The 15,249-nt window shown below is 38.4% G+C and overlaps 1 long non-coding RNA gene across 1 annotated transcript; it reads left to right on the forward strand.

Annotated features, from left to right (window-relative positions):
- The first annotated feature begins 3,497 nt into the window (after positions 1 to 3,497).
- Positions 3,498 to 4,172, forward strand: LOC123181131 (uncharacterized). The gene is made up of 2 exons (XR_006491505.1): positions 3,498 to 3,648; positions 3,864 to 4,172. It is a non-coding gene; the product is annotated as an uncharacterized lncRNA (long non-coding RNA).
- The last annotated feature ends 11,077 nt before the right edge of the window (positions 4,173 to 15,249 follow it).

Genomic DNA, 15,249 nt, shown 5'->3' on the forward strand with positions numbered 1-15,249 from the left:
GCACATAATGAGTCCGGGTTGTTTAGTAACCTCCAGCATTGCTTCGAGAGCATTGCTAGGTTGTGTTGGACACTTGTAGAAGCTGTGTTGCCCTCGAGTCTATTTCTTTTTTTGCGGTTGCCCTCGAGTCTATTTCATCGCCAGAGAGGGAAAGGAAGTCACTTATAGAAGCTTGTCTGGTAGATTGTTACTGTTGAAACACTACTGAGACTCCATAAACAAAAGAGATAAATAGTAGGAGTCTTAGAACTTGCACGTGATGGGCAGTTTGATACACAAACTTGCAAAATACATGTTTTTAGTCATGAAATTTTGTGCGGCCGTGTCAAATATGATCACACTTCGCGTACATGGGTGTATTTCGCCGCCTACGTTGCCAGGGCCCATTGTCTGTGGCTAGTGCACGTGATGTGTTTTTTTCTTTTTTTTTTTGCAGAAACGCCAACATTTTCTTTACTTTGTACAAAAGCACTCCAGTAATAGCTGTACTTGGATCCACCCATCAGTGTACGTTGTACATATATTGGGCAGGAAAAAATCGGCCGGAGCCAGTTTGAATCAGCGAACTGGCGGAATGTCGTTGGCGACCTAACCAACGCAACTGATTGTGCTCGCTGTTTCATTTGGACAACTAAGGTATATCCCCTCTAGGATAAAATACATATTCTGAATATACTTTCTTTTCTCTAGATTTTCAAAATTAAAATTATTAGGAGTCAAACAAAATTTCTGCTGATTTGTTGGAAACGAAATTACATACATTCATCCTGCACAATATTTTTTTATTGAAATTACTTGAATTCAAACAAAATTTTATTTGATTTTTCGGGATTTTTTTACGTACATTCATTCTGACATATATTTTTTATCTAGATTTTCCAATCTAGAATTATTTGAATTCAAACAAAATTTCCATTGATTTATTCAAAAGAAATTTACATACATTCATTATGAACTATATTTCTTTTATATAGATTATTCAAATCCAAACAAAAATTAGTTGATTTGTCTGAAAAAATTACTTACATTCATTCTGAGCCATATTTTATTTTATATAGATTTTAAAATTTAAAATTATTCGAATTCAAACAAAATTTTATTGATTTGTCCCCAAAAAATGCATACATTCATTGTACACTATATTTCCTTTTATCCATATTTTTTAATTTTAAATTATTTAAATTCAAGCAAAAATTTAGTTGTTTTCTCCGAAAAAATTATGTACATTCTATTTTACATATAATTTCTTTTATCTAGATTTTTGATCATAATAAATTCCGTTGATTTGTCTGAAAGAAGTATATTCATTTTAAACTATATTTTCTTTTATCTAGATTATTCAAATTAAACAAAAAATCTAGTTGATTTGTCCAAAAAAATTACGTACACTCATTCTGCACTATACTTCATTTTATCTTGATTTTTAATTTAAAATTAGTTGAATTGAAACAAAAATCTAGTTGATTTGTCCGAAAAGTTTATCTAGAATATAAAATAATTTTATTAATTAGGAAAAAGAATGAAGCATAAATAAGATAAATTGTGTTTATCTATTTAAATGTCATCATGGCTGATAGTTTTTTCTTAAAAAAAACTCATAGTGGCCGGATGGTTGCTGCTTGCACACGCGGCGAGCTCATGTGGTCATAAGTTCGAACCGGTGCCTTCCACTTTCTCGTTTTGGTTTCTACTTTAACTCGACCGGTCTGTCTTATATAAAGCTATTTGTGCTCATTAAACGTCAACTGTAAGGAGGTCAAGTGGCTATCTAAATGAGGCGAATTGTAGCATTTGTTGGAATACTACTGCTGCTCCAGCATTTTTCATTCTTTTGAGGTTTCTCTGCATAAATAAATAAAATGCAAGCGTGCTTTCTGAAAAAATCAGTGCACGCGGACTACCCACCGGCTCAGCCACTGAGTTGGCACGCCATGTGTGCACATGATACAGCCGAAATACGGTAGAAAGCATTGTATATGAACGGAAGGACAAGTTAGATGACAAAAACACGTATTTTATTAGTTTATGCACCAAACTAACCGTCGCGTGCAAATTCTATGACTTGTTGTGTATTTACCTCTAAACAAAATGAGCTTGCTGCTTACCGTCTACAATAAGGCTCTAACGATGAAGTCCCTCTACCTATTTCCACGGTATGCTTGGGAAACAGAGCAAGGGATAGAGAGACAGAGTCTGCCGGGTCCATGAGGGTCGGTGTCATTCTTTTGATTATACCAATGAGCTTTTTTTAACACAGTCTACAATAAACCAATATTTTTGGGATTTCCTTCAACTATGTACTTTTTGACATGATTTTCTATACATTCAAAACTGTTATGAAATCAAAATAATAATAAAATAATGGTGAAGACTCAAATGGCATCAAAGTTGTGTCAAAATAATGTTATGTGTTATTTATCAAAGCTTGAATGTGGATAGTCAAAACACGCCTTGCATTTCGTAAGGGAGATTGTGCCACACAACAAAATGTCAAATGAATATTACACATGCAATGTTAGTTACACCTTTTAAAATGTTACATTAAAGAAAGTAATGTAAATCCATCAATATATCAATAACAATATGAAATTGTCACCAAACAACGCGCGAGTGGCCGAGCTGCTCTTTCTTTTATTTTGAAGGGCCTCTAACATTTAGTTTTCTTGCATTTATCAACTACTCGATCTTGAATTGAATAAGAACCTTTGGCATTTATTTTCTTTCATTTATCAAGATATTACATGATCTTCGATTTTAACAAGAGCCTCTAGCATTTCTTTTCTTAGATCTATGAAGATGATACACAATCTTAGATTTGACAAGATACCATATGCAAGGTTGTCGGAATCGTGATTTTGAATCAGATCGAAGCTCTATTGGTAGGATAGCAACTCATAGAATCTTAATTACCAGGATCATAGAAACGTAGATTCTATGAACCCAAATCGTAGAACCATAGATGGTAGTTTCGATCATAAGGTCGTGTAATCGTACAACAAAATCGCGATTCTCACAACCTTGACCATATGGTCATAGCATTGTGATGCCAACATGAATCTCATAGAGGAACACACAATTACAAGATCTTGTAGAATTTGGTTAATAAAATGCCCTACTGAGAAATGCAAGATCTACACATTTATATAATGTATATGATATATAGCTTAAGATCACTGGGAGTGCCCCTAACATTGTGACAGAAGCATTAATATGGGAGGGAAATGCATAAATGAAAGATATTATAGCATTATTTATAAATGGTGCTTTCATTAATTTAAAATGTAGAATCAAGATCTTATATAATATAGAATCAAGGTTAGAGATGCTTTGTACTTCCGCTGAACTTTGATAATAGATCATTAGATCTGGATCATTTTCGCAAAAAAAAGGATCTTATATCTTATAGAATCAATCGCTCACGTTGCAAGATTGGGTCGCACCTTAATATAAACCCAATGCAGGGGAAAGAGATCGTCAGCCACTGTACTAAAGCATTAGCACGAGGGCAACAGAAGGAAATTGAAGCTACCTCCTCTTTTCTCCTGCCCATGGCGCTCGTCGGTAGCAATGCACACTCCGCGATTCTTGTCCTCTTCCTGGTTCTCTCGATGATGATGTCCTCCTCGCCACCGTCACACTGCCATGCACGTATGAATCTCTCCATGATTTTACTCTGCATTTTCGGTTTGATCAACTTATGAGGTACTCCCTCCGTCCGAAAAAACTTGTCATCAAAATGGACAAAAAGGAATGTATCTAGAACTAAAATACATCTAGATACATCCCTTTTTATTTATTTTGATGACAAATATTTTTGGACGGAGGGAGTATGTGGTAACCTTGAGTTGTTTTGATTCATGCAGTTAGGATATGGTCGTGCGCCAATTCTGCGCACCAGCCCTGCAGTAAGGCGATGTGCATCTATGAGTGCGAAGAGAGGGGAGCTGCAGGACCTATTTATCTTTCCCGCTGCAACCACACCGTCCACCCCGAGCAGTGCTGCTGCAGGAACGTCTAGCCGAACTCGGTGTGACAGCCATGACGGCTAAGCACCGTACATGACTGGCACCTGGTCTAGATTCAATAAACATCTTATGTTTCTCTCAACAAAAAATTAGTCATGCCAACCATGAATCTTCTTCGAGTGAGTAGAAAATTAAGAATGATTGACATGTCTGAGATGCATATTGTGACGCCCGGATAATTAAGCTACCCTAACCCTCTGCTAATGATGCCATGTCACCACGATTATTGTTGTTAACCCCGCGATGATTCAATCCCGTTTGAATTTAAAATTTAAAATCAGAGAAAACAATAAAAGCTTTCAAACATTTAAACAAAAAAAGGTTTGGGTTGTGCCAAATAGTTCATTGATAATTATGGCGGAGAAACCAACACTTTATAAAGTACTGAGATGCCCCATAGTAAATAAAACAGTGACTAAAACAATTATTTAAATGCCTATTAAATAATAAAAATATACCAAGTATTTCATTATTGCACCAAACTTTTTATGGCAGTAATTAATAATGGTTAATTTAGGGACTAGGTTAATAATTTATAAAACCGAAATAAATTGAAACTAAAAAGAAAACAGGAAATAAACAAAAGAAAAATGAAAAAAGGGGGGAACCCCCTACCCCCAGCGGCCTCGGCCCAGTTGGCCTAGCGACCAGACCGGCCCACCCCGCGCCCCCAGCCTACTAACCCCGGGCCCGCTTGACCGAAACCCTAACCCCCCACTTCTTCCCCCGCCCCCACTGTCCCCTCGCGCCCATCCTCTCGTTCCCGATCTGGATTGGGAGCGTGCCGTCGCCGTTGCCCCTGGCACCGATCGACGCCGCCACCCATCGCCCGCCTCCGCTGACCCCACCTCTCCCGCGCCGGCGCTGACCACCGCCTCCCATTGTCACTGCTGCCCAGCGTCGCCCGGCGATCTTGCTGCCGTGGACTGATACGTCTCCAACGTATCTATAATTTTTGATTGTTCCATGCTATTATATTATCTGTTTTGGATGTTTAATATGCATTAATATGCTATTTTATATGATTTTTGCGACTAACCTATTAACCTAGAGCCCAGTGCCAGTTTGTGTTTTTTTCTTATTTTAGAGTTTCGCAGAAAAGGAATACCAAACGGAATAAAACTTTTGCGATGATTTTTCTTGGACCAGAAGACACCTAGGAGACTTGGAGTGCAAGTCAGAAGAGCCACCAGGCGGCCACAAGGGTGGAGGGCGTGCCCGGGGGGGAGGGGGGTAGGGCGCGCCCCCAACCTTGTGGGCCCCTCGGTGACCCCCTGACCTAGATCTTCCTCCTATATATACTCATATACCTCGAAAACTTCCAGGGGAGCCACGAAACCACTTTTTCACCGCCACAACCTTCTGTACCCGTGAGATCCCATCTAGCACTAGTAGAAAACGGAGCTTTAAAACCGGTTCGTAAGGGCCTTTAGTGCCGGTTCCATAACCGGCACTAATTGGTGGGCACTAAAGCCCCCCCCCCCCCTTTAGTACCGGTTCGGCACGAACCGGCGCTAAAGTGCCACCACGTGGCATGAGCTCGCGCCCTGGTATGGGAGACCTTTAGTACCGGTTGGTGTTACCAATCGGTACTAAAGGTTCTTTTTTGAATATTTTTTTGAAAATTTTGGAATTTTTTTTTATTTTTAATTTTTCTGAATTATTTGGTGATTTAGTCTCTAATCACCTCTCTTAACTGCTCAAGTGTGGATCACTCATTCCAAATCATCTAACTTCCCGACCGGTCACCCATCCCTCTCACTATTCCAGCCCGAGCACGCTTAACATTCGGGTTCTATTCTCCTTCGTTTCCAAGTCTGCACTTGTTGTTTTCCTGACAATGTAAGATGGCAATCCTATTAACCCTCAGGAGTCTAGCTTGAGCATGAAGTCACACATTTCACTGTTTGAGTTCGAAACTATTATTCTAAAAAACAGTAATTATTTAGTAACACTAATATTTCTTGAATAAGTTTGACCATAGTTTGACCATAGTTTGACCAGATTTGACCAAAATTCAAAAAATTGAAATAATTATTTAGTAACACTAATATTCTTGAATAATTATGTAGTAACATTAATACTTCTTGAATAAGTAGTTTGACCAGATTTAACAATTTTTTTTTTAAAACTTAAATTTGACCATATCTTTTTTTCCTTTTGGAATTTGAGGATTCTAAAAAATTGCAAACAAGCCATAGGCAGTCTCCATCGGATGCGGATTTTCGTGCTGAATTTTTTGATATATTATATGTTTTTTTCGACATCGTATGCAAAGTTATAGCCATTTTACATTTTCCCTACACTTTTTGCAAAACATGTCCAAATTTAAGTTTTCAAATTTTCCTAACTAGTAGATGTAGTAATATAACTACCTCTCGAAGGATTTTATTTTTTGAAGTTTTTATCATTTTCTTTTGATTTTTTCGGAACTGAAATGGCGACACACGGGGGGGGGGGGGGGGGGGGGTAGAGTTTGAAAATTGCCCTATAGTGCCGGTTTGTGTCACAAACCAGTACTATAGGTCAAACCCCTTTAGTACCGGTTCGTGGCACAAACCGGTACTAAAGGTTAGCCCTTTAGTACCGGTTTGTGACACGAACCGGTACTAAAGGTGATCGTGGGGCCTCGGCCTGACGCCATCCTGCCATCACCCCTTTAGTACCGGTTCGTGGCACGAACCGGTACTAAAGGTTCAACACGAACCGACATTAATGCATAGCCGTTCGAACCGGCACTAATAGTACCATTAGTGCCGGCTCAAATTCAAACCGGCACTAATGTGCTTCACGTTTGACTCTTTTTCTACTAGTGTAGGGACCTTTTCCGGCATCCTGCCGGAGGGGGATTTGATCACGGAGGGCTTCTACATCAACACCATTACCTCTCCGATGAAGCGTGAGTAGTTTACCACAGACATACGGGTCCATAGCTAGTAGCTAGATCGCTTCTTCTCTCTCTTTGATTCTCAATACCGTGTTCTCCTCGATGTTCTTGGAGATCTATTTGATGTAATGCTCTTTTGCGATGTGTTTGCCGAGACCCGATGAATTGTGGATTTATGATCAGCTTATCTATGAATATTATTTGAATCTCGTCTAAATTCTTATATACATGATTTGATATCTTTGCAAGTCTCTTCGAACTATCGATTTGGTTTGGCCAACTAGATTGGTTTTTCTTACAAGGGGAGAAGTGCTTAGCTTTGGGTTCAATCTTGCGGTGCTCGATCCTAGTGACAGAAGGGGAACCGACACCTATTGTATCGTTGCCATCAAGGATAACAAGATGGGATTTTCATCATATTGCTTGAGTTAATTCCGCTACATCATGTCATCTTACTGAATGTGTTACTCTGTTCTTATGAACTTAATACTCTAGATGCAGACAGGAGTCGGTCGATGTGTGGAGTAATAGTAGTAGATGCAGAATCGTTTCGGTCTACTTGACATGGACGTGATGCCTATATTCATGATCATTGCCTTAGATATCGTCATAACTTTGTGCTTTTCTATCAATTGCTGGGCAGTAATTTGTTCATCCACCATAATAATTTCTATCTTGAGAGAAGCCTCTAGTGAAACCTATGGCCCCCGGGTCTATTTTCCATCATATAAGTTTTCGATTTACTTTCTTTGAAATATTTTACTTTCCGTTACATAAACCAAAAATACCAAAAATATTACTTTATCGTTTATCCATCTATGTCAGATCTCACTTTGCAAATAACCGTGAAGAGATTGACAACTCCTTTATCGCGTTGGGTGCAAGTTGGTGTTTGTTTGTGCAGGTATTCGGTGGCTTGTCGCGTTGTCTCCTACTAGATTGATACCTTGGTTCTCAAAACTGAGGGAAATACTTACTCTACTTTGCTGCATCACCCTTTCCTCTTCTAGGGAAAAACCAACGCAAGCTCAAGAGGTAGCAGGAAGGATTTCTGGCGCCGTTGCCGGGGAGATCTACGCCAAGTCGAGGCATACCAAGTACCCATCATAAACTCTCATCCCTCGTATTACATTATTCACCATTCGCCTCTCGTTTTCCTCTCCCCCACTTCTAAAACAAATTTTGAAAAGATTCGCCTTTTCTTCGCCCTTCTTCCGTTCGTCTTCTCCAATTACTCTTTTGCCACCATCATGTCTGAAACTGGGGAGGTGATCATTGAAAAGGATAGTACTAAGGATGGGGGAAACTTTGATACTTTTGTTAATTCTGATCCTCATGAAGAAACTACTATCTTGCATGCTAAGAAATTCCGCCTAGGTAGCGGAAATATTATTGGAAAAGGGGTTATTCAAGATTTCTTTACTTGTGCCGGTGCACTCCCCACTATGGTGGATCTATCCTCCATAAAACTAGTAGCCTTGTGGATGCTATATCTTTGCTTGTCCTTTAACTTGAAAGACAATTTGTTCACATGCATCCATCCATACAAAGGATTTTTCTAGAGTTTTCTAATATTGAGCATTCTTCTGTTAAGCGCGCCGCCACTATATTCCTAGCTCATGAGTTTAGATTTATTATGAAAGAAGCTAGTGAAATTTTCACTCATTATAAAGTAGATGGTGGTCGTCCTCCCATAGAGGGAATTCTCTTTAATCAAGAGGATATAATGAGTTTACGGTCTTTAGATCATGTTGGTTATAACGAAAATTTAAGAAAGAGGGTTCCTACCGATTGTTTAGTCAATAAGATTTCTGAGCTTAATGATGATTTTGCTATTCAAAGCAACGGCTTGGGTTTCTCTCTTGGGCACAAGCTCATGACTTTTTGCCAAAAGAATGCTTATAATGATGAGTTGGTCGTACAATATGAAGGGCCGAAGGAGGAATCAATTCCTCCCGAGATCGAACTTGGGGACTCTTATCCCGTTAAATTTAGCCCTTTTGATTACTTTTTCTTGCCTCAAAGAAAACTTGCTGCTGAATGAAGGGAGTATGAGATGAGTTTTCGAGATTTGCCTTATCATTATTACGATTACACTTAGATCTATTCGTGTTTCATGCCTAGCTAGGGGCGTTAAACAATAGCGCTTGTTGGGAGGCAACCCAATTTTATTATTTTCTTTTTTCTTTTTAGGCTCTGTCTTGCAATAAATATTTCATCTAGCCTCAGGTTAGATGCGGTTTTATGTTTTAATTAGTGTTTGTGCCAAGTAAGACCTTTGGGATAGCTTACGGTGATAGTTATTTTGATCCTGCTGAAAAGCAAAAACTTTGCGCCCAGGAGATTAGTTTTTATTTTTAACAGAAGCGCGATAAAATACTGATTCTTTTTGAAGAGGATTAATAAAAAATTGTCGAGGACTTCCTAATTTCTCAGGATTTTTTGAGTTACAAAAGTATTCGAAATATCCAGATTGCTACAGATTGTTCTGTTTTTGACAGATTCTGTTTTTCGCGTGTTGTTTGCTTATTTTGATGAATCTATGGCTAGTATCGGGGGTATGTGTCCATTTTGAATCATGCTTCTATATCGATATTTATTGCATTATGGGCTGTTATTACACATTATGTCACAATACTTATGCCTATTCTCTCTTATTTTACAAGGTTTACATGAAGAGGGGGAATGCCAGCAGCTGGAATTTTGGGCTGGAAAAGGAGCAAATATTAGAGACCTATTCTGCACATCTTCAAAAGTCCTGAAACTCCACGGGAATTATTTTCAGAATATATAAAAAATATTGGGAGAAAGAAGTACCAGAGGGGGGCCACCCACCGTCCACGAGGGTAGGGGCGCGCCCTACCCCCTGGGCGCGCCCCCTGCCTCATGGGCACCCTGATGGCCCTCTGATGCCCATCTTTGGCTATATTGAGTCTTTCGTCGAGGAAAAAATCATAAGCAAGCTCACGGGACGAAATTCCGCCGCCACAAGGTGGAACCTTGGCGGAACCAATCTAGGGCTCCGGCGGAGCTGTTCTGCCGGGGAAACTTCCCTCCAGGAGGGAGAAATCATCACCATCGTCATCACCAACGATCCTCTCATCAGGAGGGGGGCAATCTCCATCAACATCTTCACCAGCACCATCTCCTCTCAAACCCTAGTTCATCTCTTGTATCCAATCTTTGTCCCAAAGCCTCAGATTGGTACCTGTGGGTTGGTAGTAGTGTTAATTACTCCATGTGGTTGATGCTAGTTGGTTTATTTGGTGGAAGATCATATGTTCAGATCCATTATGCATATTAATACCCCTCTGATTATGAACATGAATATGATGTCTGAGTAGTTACGTTTATTCCTAAGGACATGGGAGAAGTCTTGCTATAAGTATTCATGTGAATTTGGTATTCGTTCGATATTTTCATGAGATGTATGTTGTCTTTCCTCTAGTGGTGTCATGTGAACGTCGACTACATGACACTTCACCATTGTTTGGGCCTAGGGGAAGGCATTGGGAAGTAATAAGTAGATGATGGGTTGCTAGAGTGACAGAAGCTTAAACTCTAGTTTATGTGTTGCTTCGTAAGGGGCTGATTTGGATCCATATGTTTCATGCTATGGTTAGGTTTACCTTAATACTTCTGTTGTAGTTGCGGATGCTTGCAATAGTGGTTAATCATAAGTGGGATGCTTGTCCAAGAAAGGACAGTACCCAAGCACCGGTCCACCCACATATCAAATTATCAAAGTACCAAACGCGAATCATATGAACGTGATGAAAACTAGCTTGACGATAATTCCCATGTGTCCTCGGGAGCACTTTCCTTCATATAAGAGTTTGTACAGGCTTGCCCTTTGCTACAAAAAGGATTGGGCCATCTTGCTACACCTTATTTACTTTCATTACTTGTTGCTCGTTACAATTTATCTTATCACAAAACTATCTGTTACCGATAATTTCAGTGCTTGCAGAGAATACCTTGCTGAAAACCGTTATCATTTCCTTCTGCTCCTCGTTGGGTTCGACACTCTTACTTATCGAAAAGGCTATGATAGATCCCCTACACTTGTGGGTCATCAAGACTCTTTTCTGGCGCCGTTGCCGGGGAGTGAAGCGCCTTTAGTAGGTGGAATTTGGTAAGGAAAAATTTATATTGTGTGCTGAAATTTACTGTCACTTGTTACTATGGAACATAATCCTTTGAGGGGCTTGTTCGGGGTATCTTCACCCCGACCAGTAGAGAAAATAGTTGCTCCTCAACCTACTGAACCTACTGAAAATGTTTACTTTGAAATCCCTTCGGGTATGATAGAGAAACTGCTAGCTAATCCTTTCACATGTGATGGAACATTACATCCTAATTTGCACCTAATCTATGTGGATGAAGTTTGTGGATTATTTAACTTGCAGGTATGCCCAAGGATGTTATCAAGAAGAAGGTCTTCCCTTTATCTTTTAAGGGAGAGGCATTGACATGGTTTAGGCTATGTGATGATATTGGAATTTCATCAGAAGTTTTATCCTATGCATCTGGTTCATCGTGATCGTAATTATATATATATAATTTTTGGCCTCGCGATGAAGAAAGCATCGCTCAAGCTTGGGGGTGGCTTAAGTCATTGTTAAATTCATGCCCCAATCATGAGCTCTCAAAAGAAATGATTATTTAAAAAATTTATGCTCAGCTTTCTCTTAGTAATCGCTCCATGCTCGATACTTCTTGTACTAGTTCTTTTATGATGAAGACTATTGAATTCAAATGGGATTTATTGGAGAGAATTAAATGCAAATCTGAAGATTGGGACCTCGATGAAGGTAAGGAGTCAGGTATAACACCTAAGTTTAATTGTGTTAAATCTTTTATGGATACCGATGCTTTTCGTGAATTTAGCACTAAATATGGACTTGACTCTGAGATAGTAGGTTCTTTCTGTGAATCCTTTGCTACTCATGTTGATCTACCTAAGGAGAAGTGGTTTAAATATAATTCTCCCATTGAAGTAAAAGTAGTTGCACCTATTAAAGTTGAAGAAAATACTATCACTTATAATGCTCCTGTTGTTCCTATTGCTTATATTGAGAAACCACCTTTCCCTGTTAGAATAAAGGATCATGCTAAAGCTTCAACTATGGTCAACAAAAGTAATATTAAGACACCAAAACCCCCTGATCAAATTAAAATTGAACCAGATATTGCTATGGTTAAAGATCTCTTGGCCCATAATATTGATGGGCATGTTATTTACTTCTGTGATGAAGCTGCTAGAATTGCTAGACCCGATACTAAAAATAAACATAGACCTGTTGTAGGCATGCCTGTTATTTATGTTAAAATAGGAGATCATTGTTATCATGGCTTATGTGATATGGGTGCTAGTGGAAGTGCAATACCTCATTCCTTATATGAAGAAATTATGCATGATATTGCACCTGCTGAGATAGAGGAAATTGATGTTACAATTAAGCTTGCCAATAGAGATACTATTTCACCAGTTGGGATTGTTAGAGATGTTGAAGTCTTGTGTGGGAAGTTAAATATCCTGCATATTTTCTTGTTCTTGGTTCCCCACAAGATGACTTTTGTCCCATTATATTTGGTAGACCCTTTTTGAATACCGTTAATGCTAAGATAGACCGCAATAAGGATGTTGTTACTATTGGTTTGGGGGATATGTCTCATGAGTTTAATTTTGCTAAATTTCATAGACAACCCCATGATAAAGAATTGCCTAGTAAAGATGACATTATTGGTCTTGCTTCTATTGCCGTGCCTCCTAGTGATCCTTTAGAACAATATTTGCTAGACCATGAAAATGATATGTTTATGAATGAAAGAAGGGAAATAGATGAAGTATTCTTTAAACAGGGTCCTATTTTGAAGCACAACTTGCCTGTTGAAATCTTAGGGGATCCTCCTCCACCTAAGGGTGATCCCATGTTTGAGCTTAAACCTTTACCGGATACTCTTAAATATGCTTATCTTGATGAAAAGAAGATATATCCTGTTATTATTAGTCCTAACCTTTCAGAGCATGAAGAAAAGAAATTATTGAAAACTCTGAAGAAGCACCGTGCTACTATTGGATATATTCTTGATGATCTTAAGGGCATTAGTCCCACTCTATGTCAGCACAAAATAAAATTGGAGAAAGATGCTAAACCAGTTGTTGATCACCAATGATAGTTAAATCCTAAGATGAAAGAAGTGGTAAGAAAAGAAATACTAAAGCTTCTGGAGGCAGGTATAATTTATCCCGTTGCTGATAGTCAGTGGGTAAGTCATGTCCATTGTGTCCCTAAGAAGGGAGGTATTACAGTCGTTCCTAATGATAAAGATGAATTGATCCCACAAAGAATTGTTATAGGTTATAGAATGGTAATTGATTTTCGTAAACTAAATAAAGCTACTAAAAAGGATCATTACCCTTTACCTTTTATTGATCAAATGCTAGAAAGATTATCCAAACATACACATTTTTGCTTTCTAGATGGTTATTCTGGTTTCTCTCAAATACATGTGTAAAAAGAGGATCAAGAAAAGACAACTTTTACTTGCCCTTTCGGTACCTTTGCTTATAGACGTATGTCTTTTGGTTTATGTAATGCACCTGCTACCTTTCAAAGATGTATGACTGCTATGTGTGAAAAGATTGTTGAGGTATTCATGGATGATTTCTCCGTGTTTATGGGACTTCTTTTGATGATTGCTTAAGCAACCTTGATCGAGTTTTGCAGAGATGTGGAGAAACTAGTCTTGTCTTGAATTGGGAGAAGTGCCACTTTATGGTTAATGAAGGCATTGTCTTGGGGTATAAAATTTCTGAAAGAGGTATTGAAGTTGATAAAGCTAAAGTTGATGCTATTGAAAAGATGCCGTGTCCTAAGGACATTAAAGGTATAAGAAGTTTCCTTGGTCATGCCGGTTTTTATAGGAGGTTCATTAAGGACTTTTCTAAAATTTCTCGGCCTCTGACTAATCCTTAACAAAAAGATGTTCCATTTGTCTTCGATGATGATTGTGTAGAAGCATTTGACATACTTAAGAAAGCTTTGATTTATGCACCTATTTATTCAGCCTCCTGATTGGAATTTACCATTTGAAATCATGTGTGATGCTAGTGATTATGCTGTAAGGGCTGTTCTAGGACAAAGATTTGATAAGAAATTAAATGTTATCCAATATGCTAGTAAAACTCTAGACAGTGCCTACAGAAATTATGCTACTACTGAAAAAGAATTTTTAGCAGTTGTATTTGCTTGTGATAAGTTCAGACCTTATATTGTTGATTCTAAAGTAACTGTTCACACTGATCATGCTGCTATTAAATATCTCATGGAAAAGAAAGATGCCAAACCCAGACTTATTAGATGGGTTCTCTTGCTACAAGAATTTGATTTGCATATTATTGATAGAAAGGGAGCTGAGAACCCCGTTGCAGACAACTTGTCTAGGTTAGAGAATGTTCTTGATGACCCACTACCTATTGATGATAGCTTCCCTGATGAACAATTAGCTGTCATAAATGCTTCTCGTACTGCTCCATGGTATGCTGATTATGCTAATTATATTGTTGCTAAATTTATACCACCTAGTTTCACATACCAGCAAAAGAAAAAGTTTTTCTATGATTTAAGACATTACTTCTGGGATGACCCACATCTTTATAAAGAAGGATTAGATGGTGTTATTAGACGTTGTGTACCTAAGCATGAACAGGAACAGATCCTATGCAAGTGTCACTCCGAGGCTTATGGAGGACACCATGCTGGAGATAGAACTGCACATCAGGTATTGCAATCCGGTTTTTATTGGCCTACTCTCTTCAAGGATGCTTGTAAGTTTGTTTTGTCTCGTGATGAATATCAAAGAATTGGTAATGTTAGTAGACATCAAGAAATGCCTATGAATTATTCACTTGTTATTGAACCATTTGATGTTTGGGACTTTGATTATATGGGATCATTTCCTTCCTCTAATGGGTACACACATATTTTAGTTGTTGTTGATTACGTTATTAAGTGGGTAGAAGCTATTCCAACTAGTAGTGCTGATCATAACACCTCTATTAAGATGCTTAAAGAAGTTATTTTTCTGAGGTTTGGAGTCCCTAGATACTTAATGACTGATGGTGGTTCACATTTTATTCATGGTGCCTTTCGTAAAATGCTTGCTAAGTATGATGTTAATCATAGAATTGCATCTCCTTATCACCCACAGTCTAGTGGTTAAGTAGAACTGAGCAATACAGAGCTTAAATTAATTTTGCAAAAGACTGTTAATAGATCTAGGAAGAATTGGTCCAAGAAACTTGATGATTCATTATGAGCCTATAGAACT

The sequence above is a fragment of the Triticum aestivum genome, chromosome 1A, assembly GCF_018294505.1.
Source record: "Triticum aestivum cultivar Chinese Spring chromosome 1A, IWGSC CS RefSeq v2.1, whole genome shotgun sequence".
NCBI lineage: Eukaryota > Viridiplantae > Streptophyta > Magnoliopsida > Poales > Poaceae > Triticum > Triticum aestivum.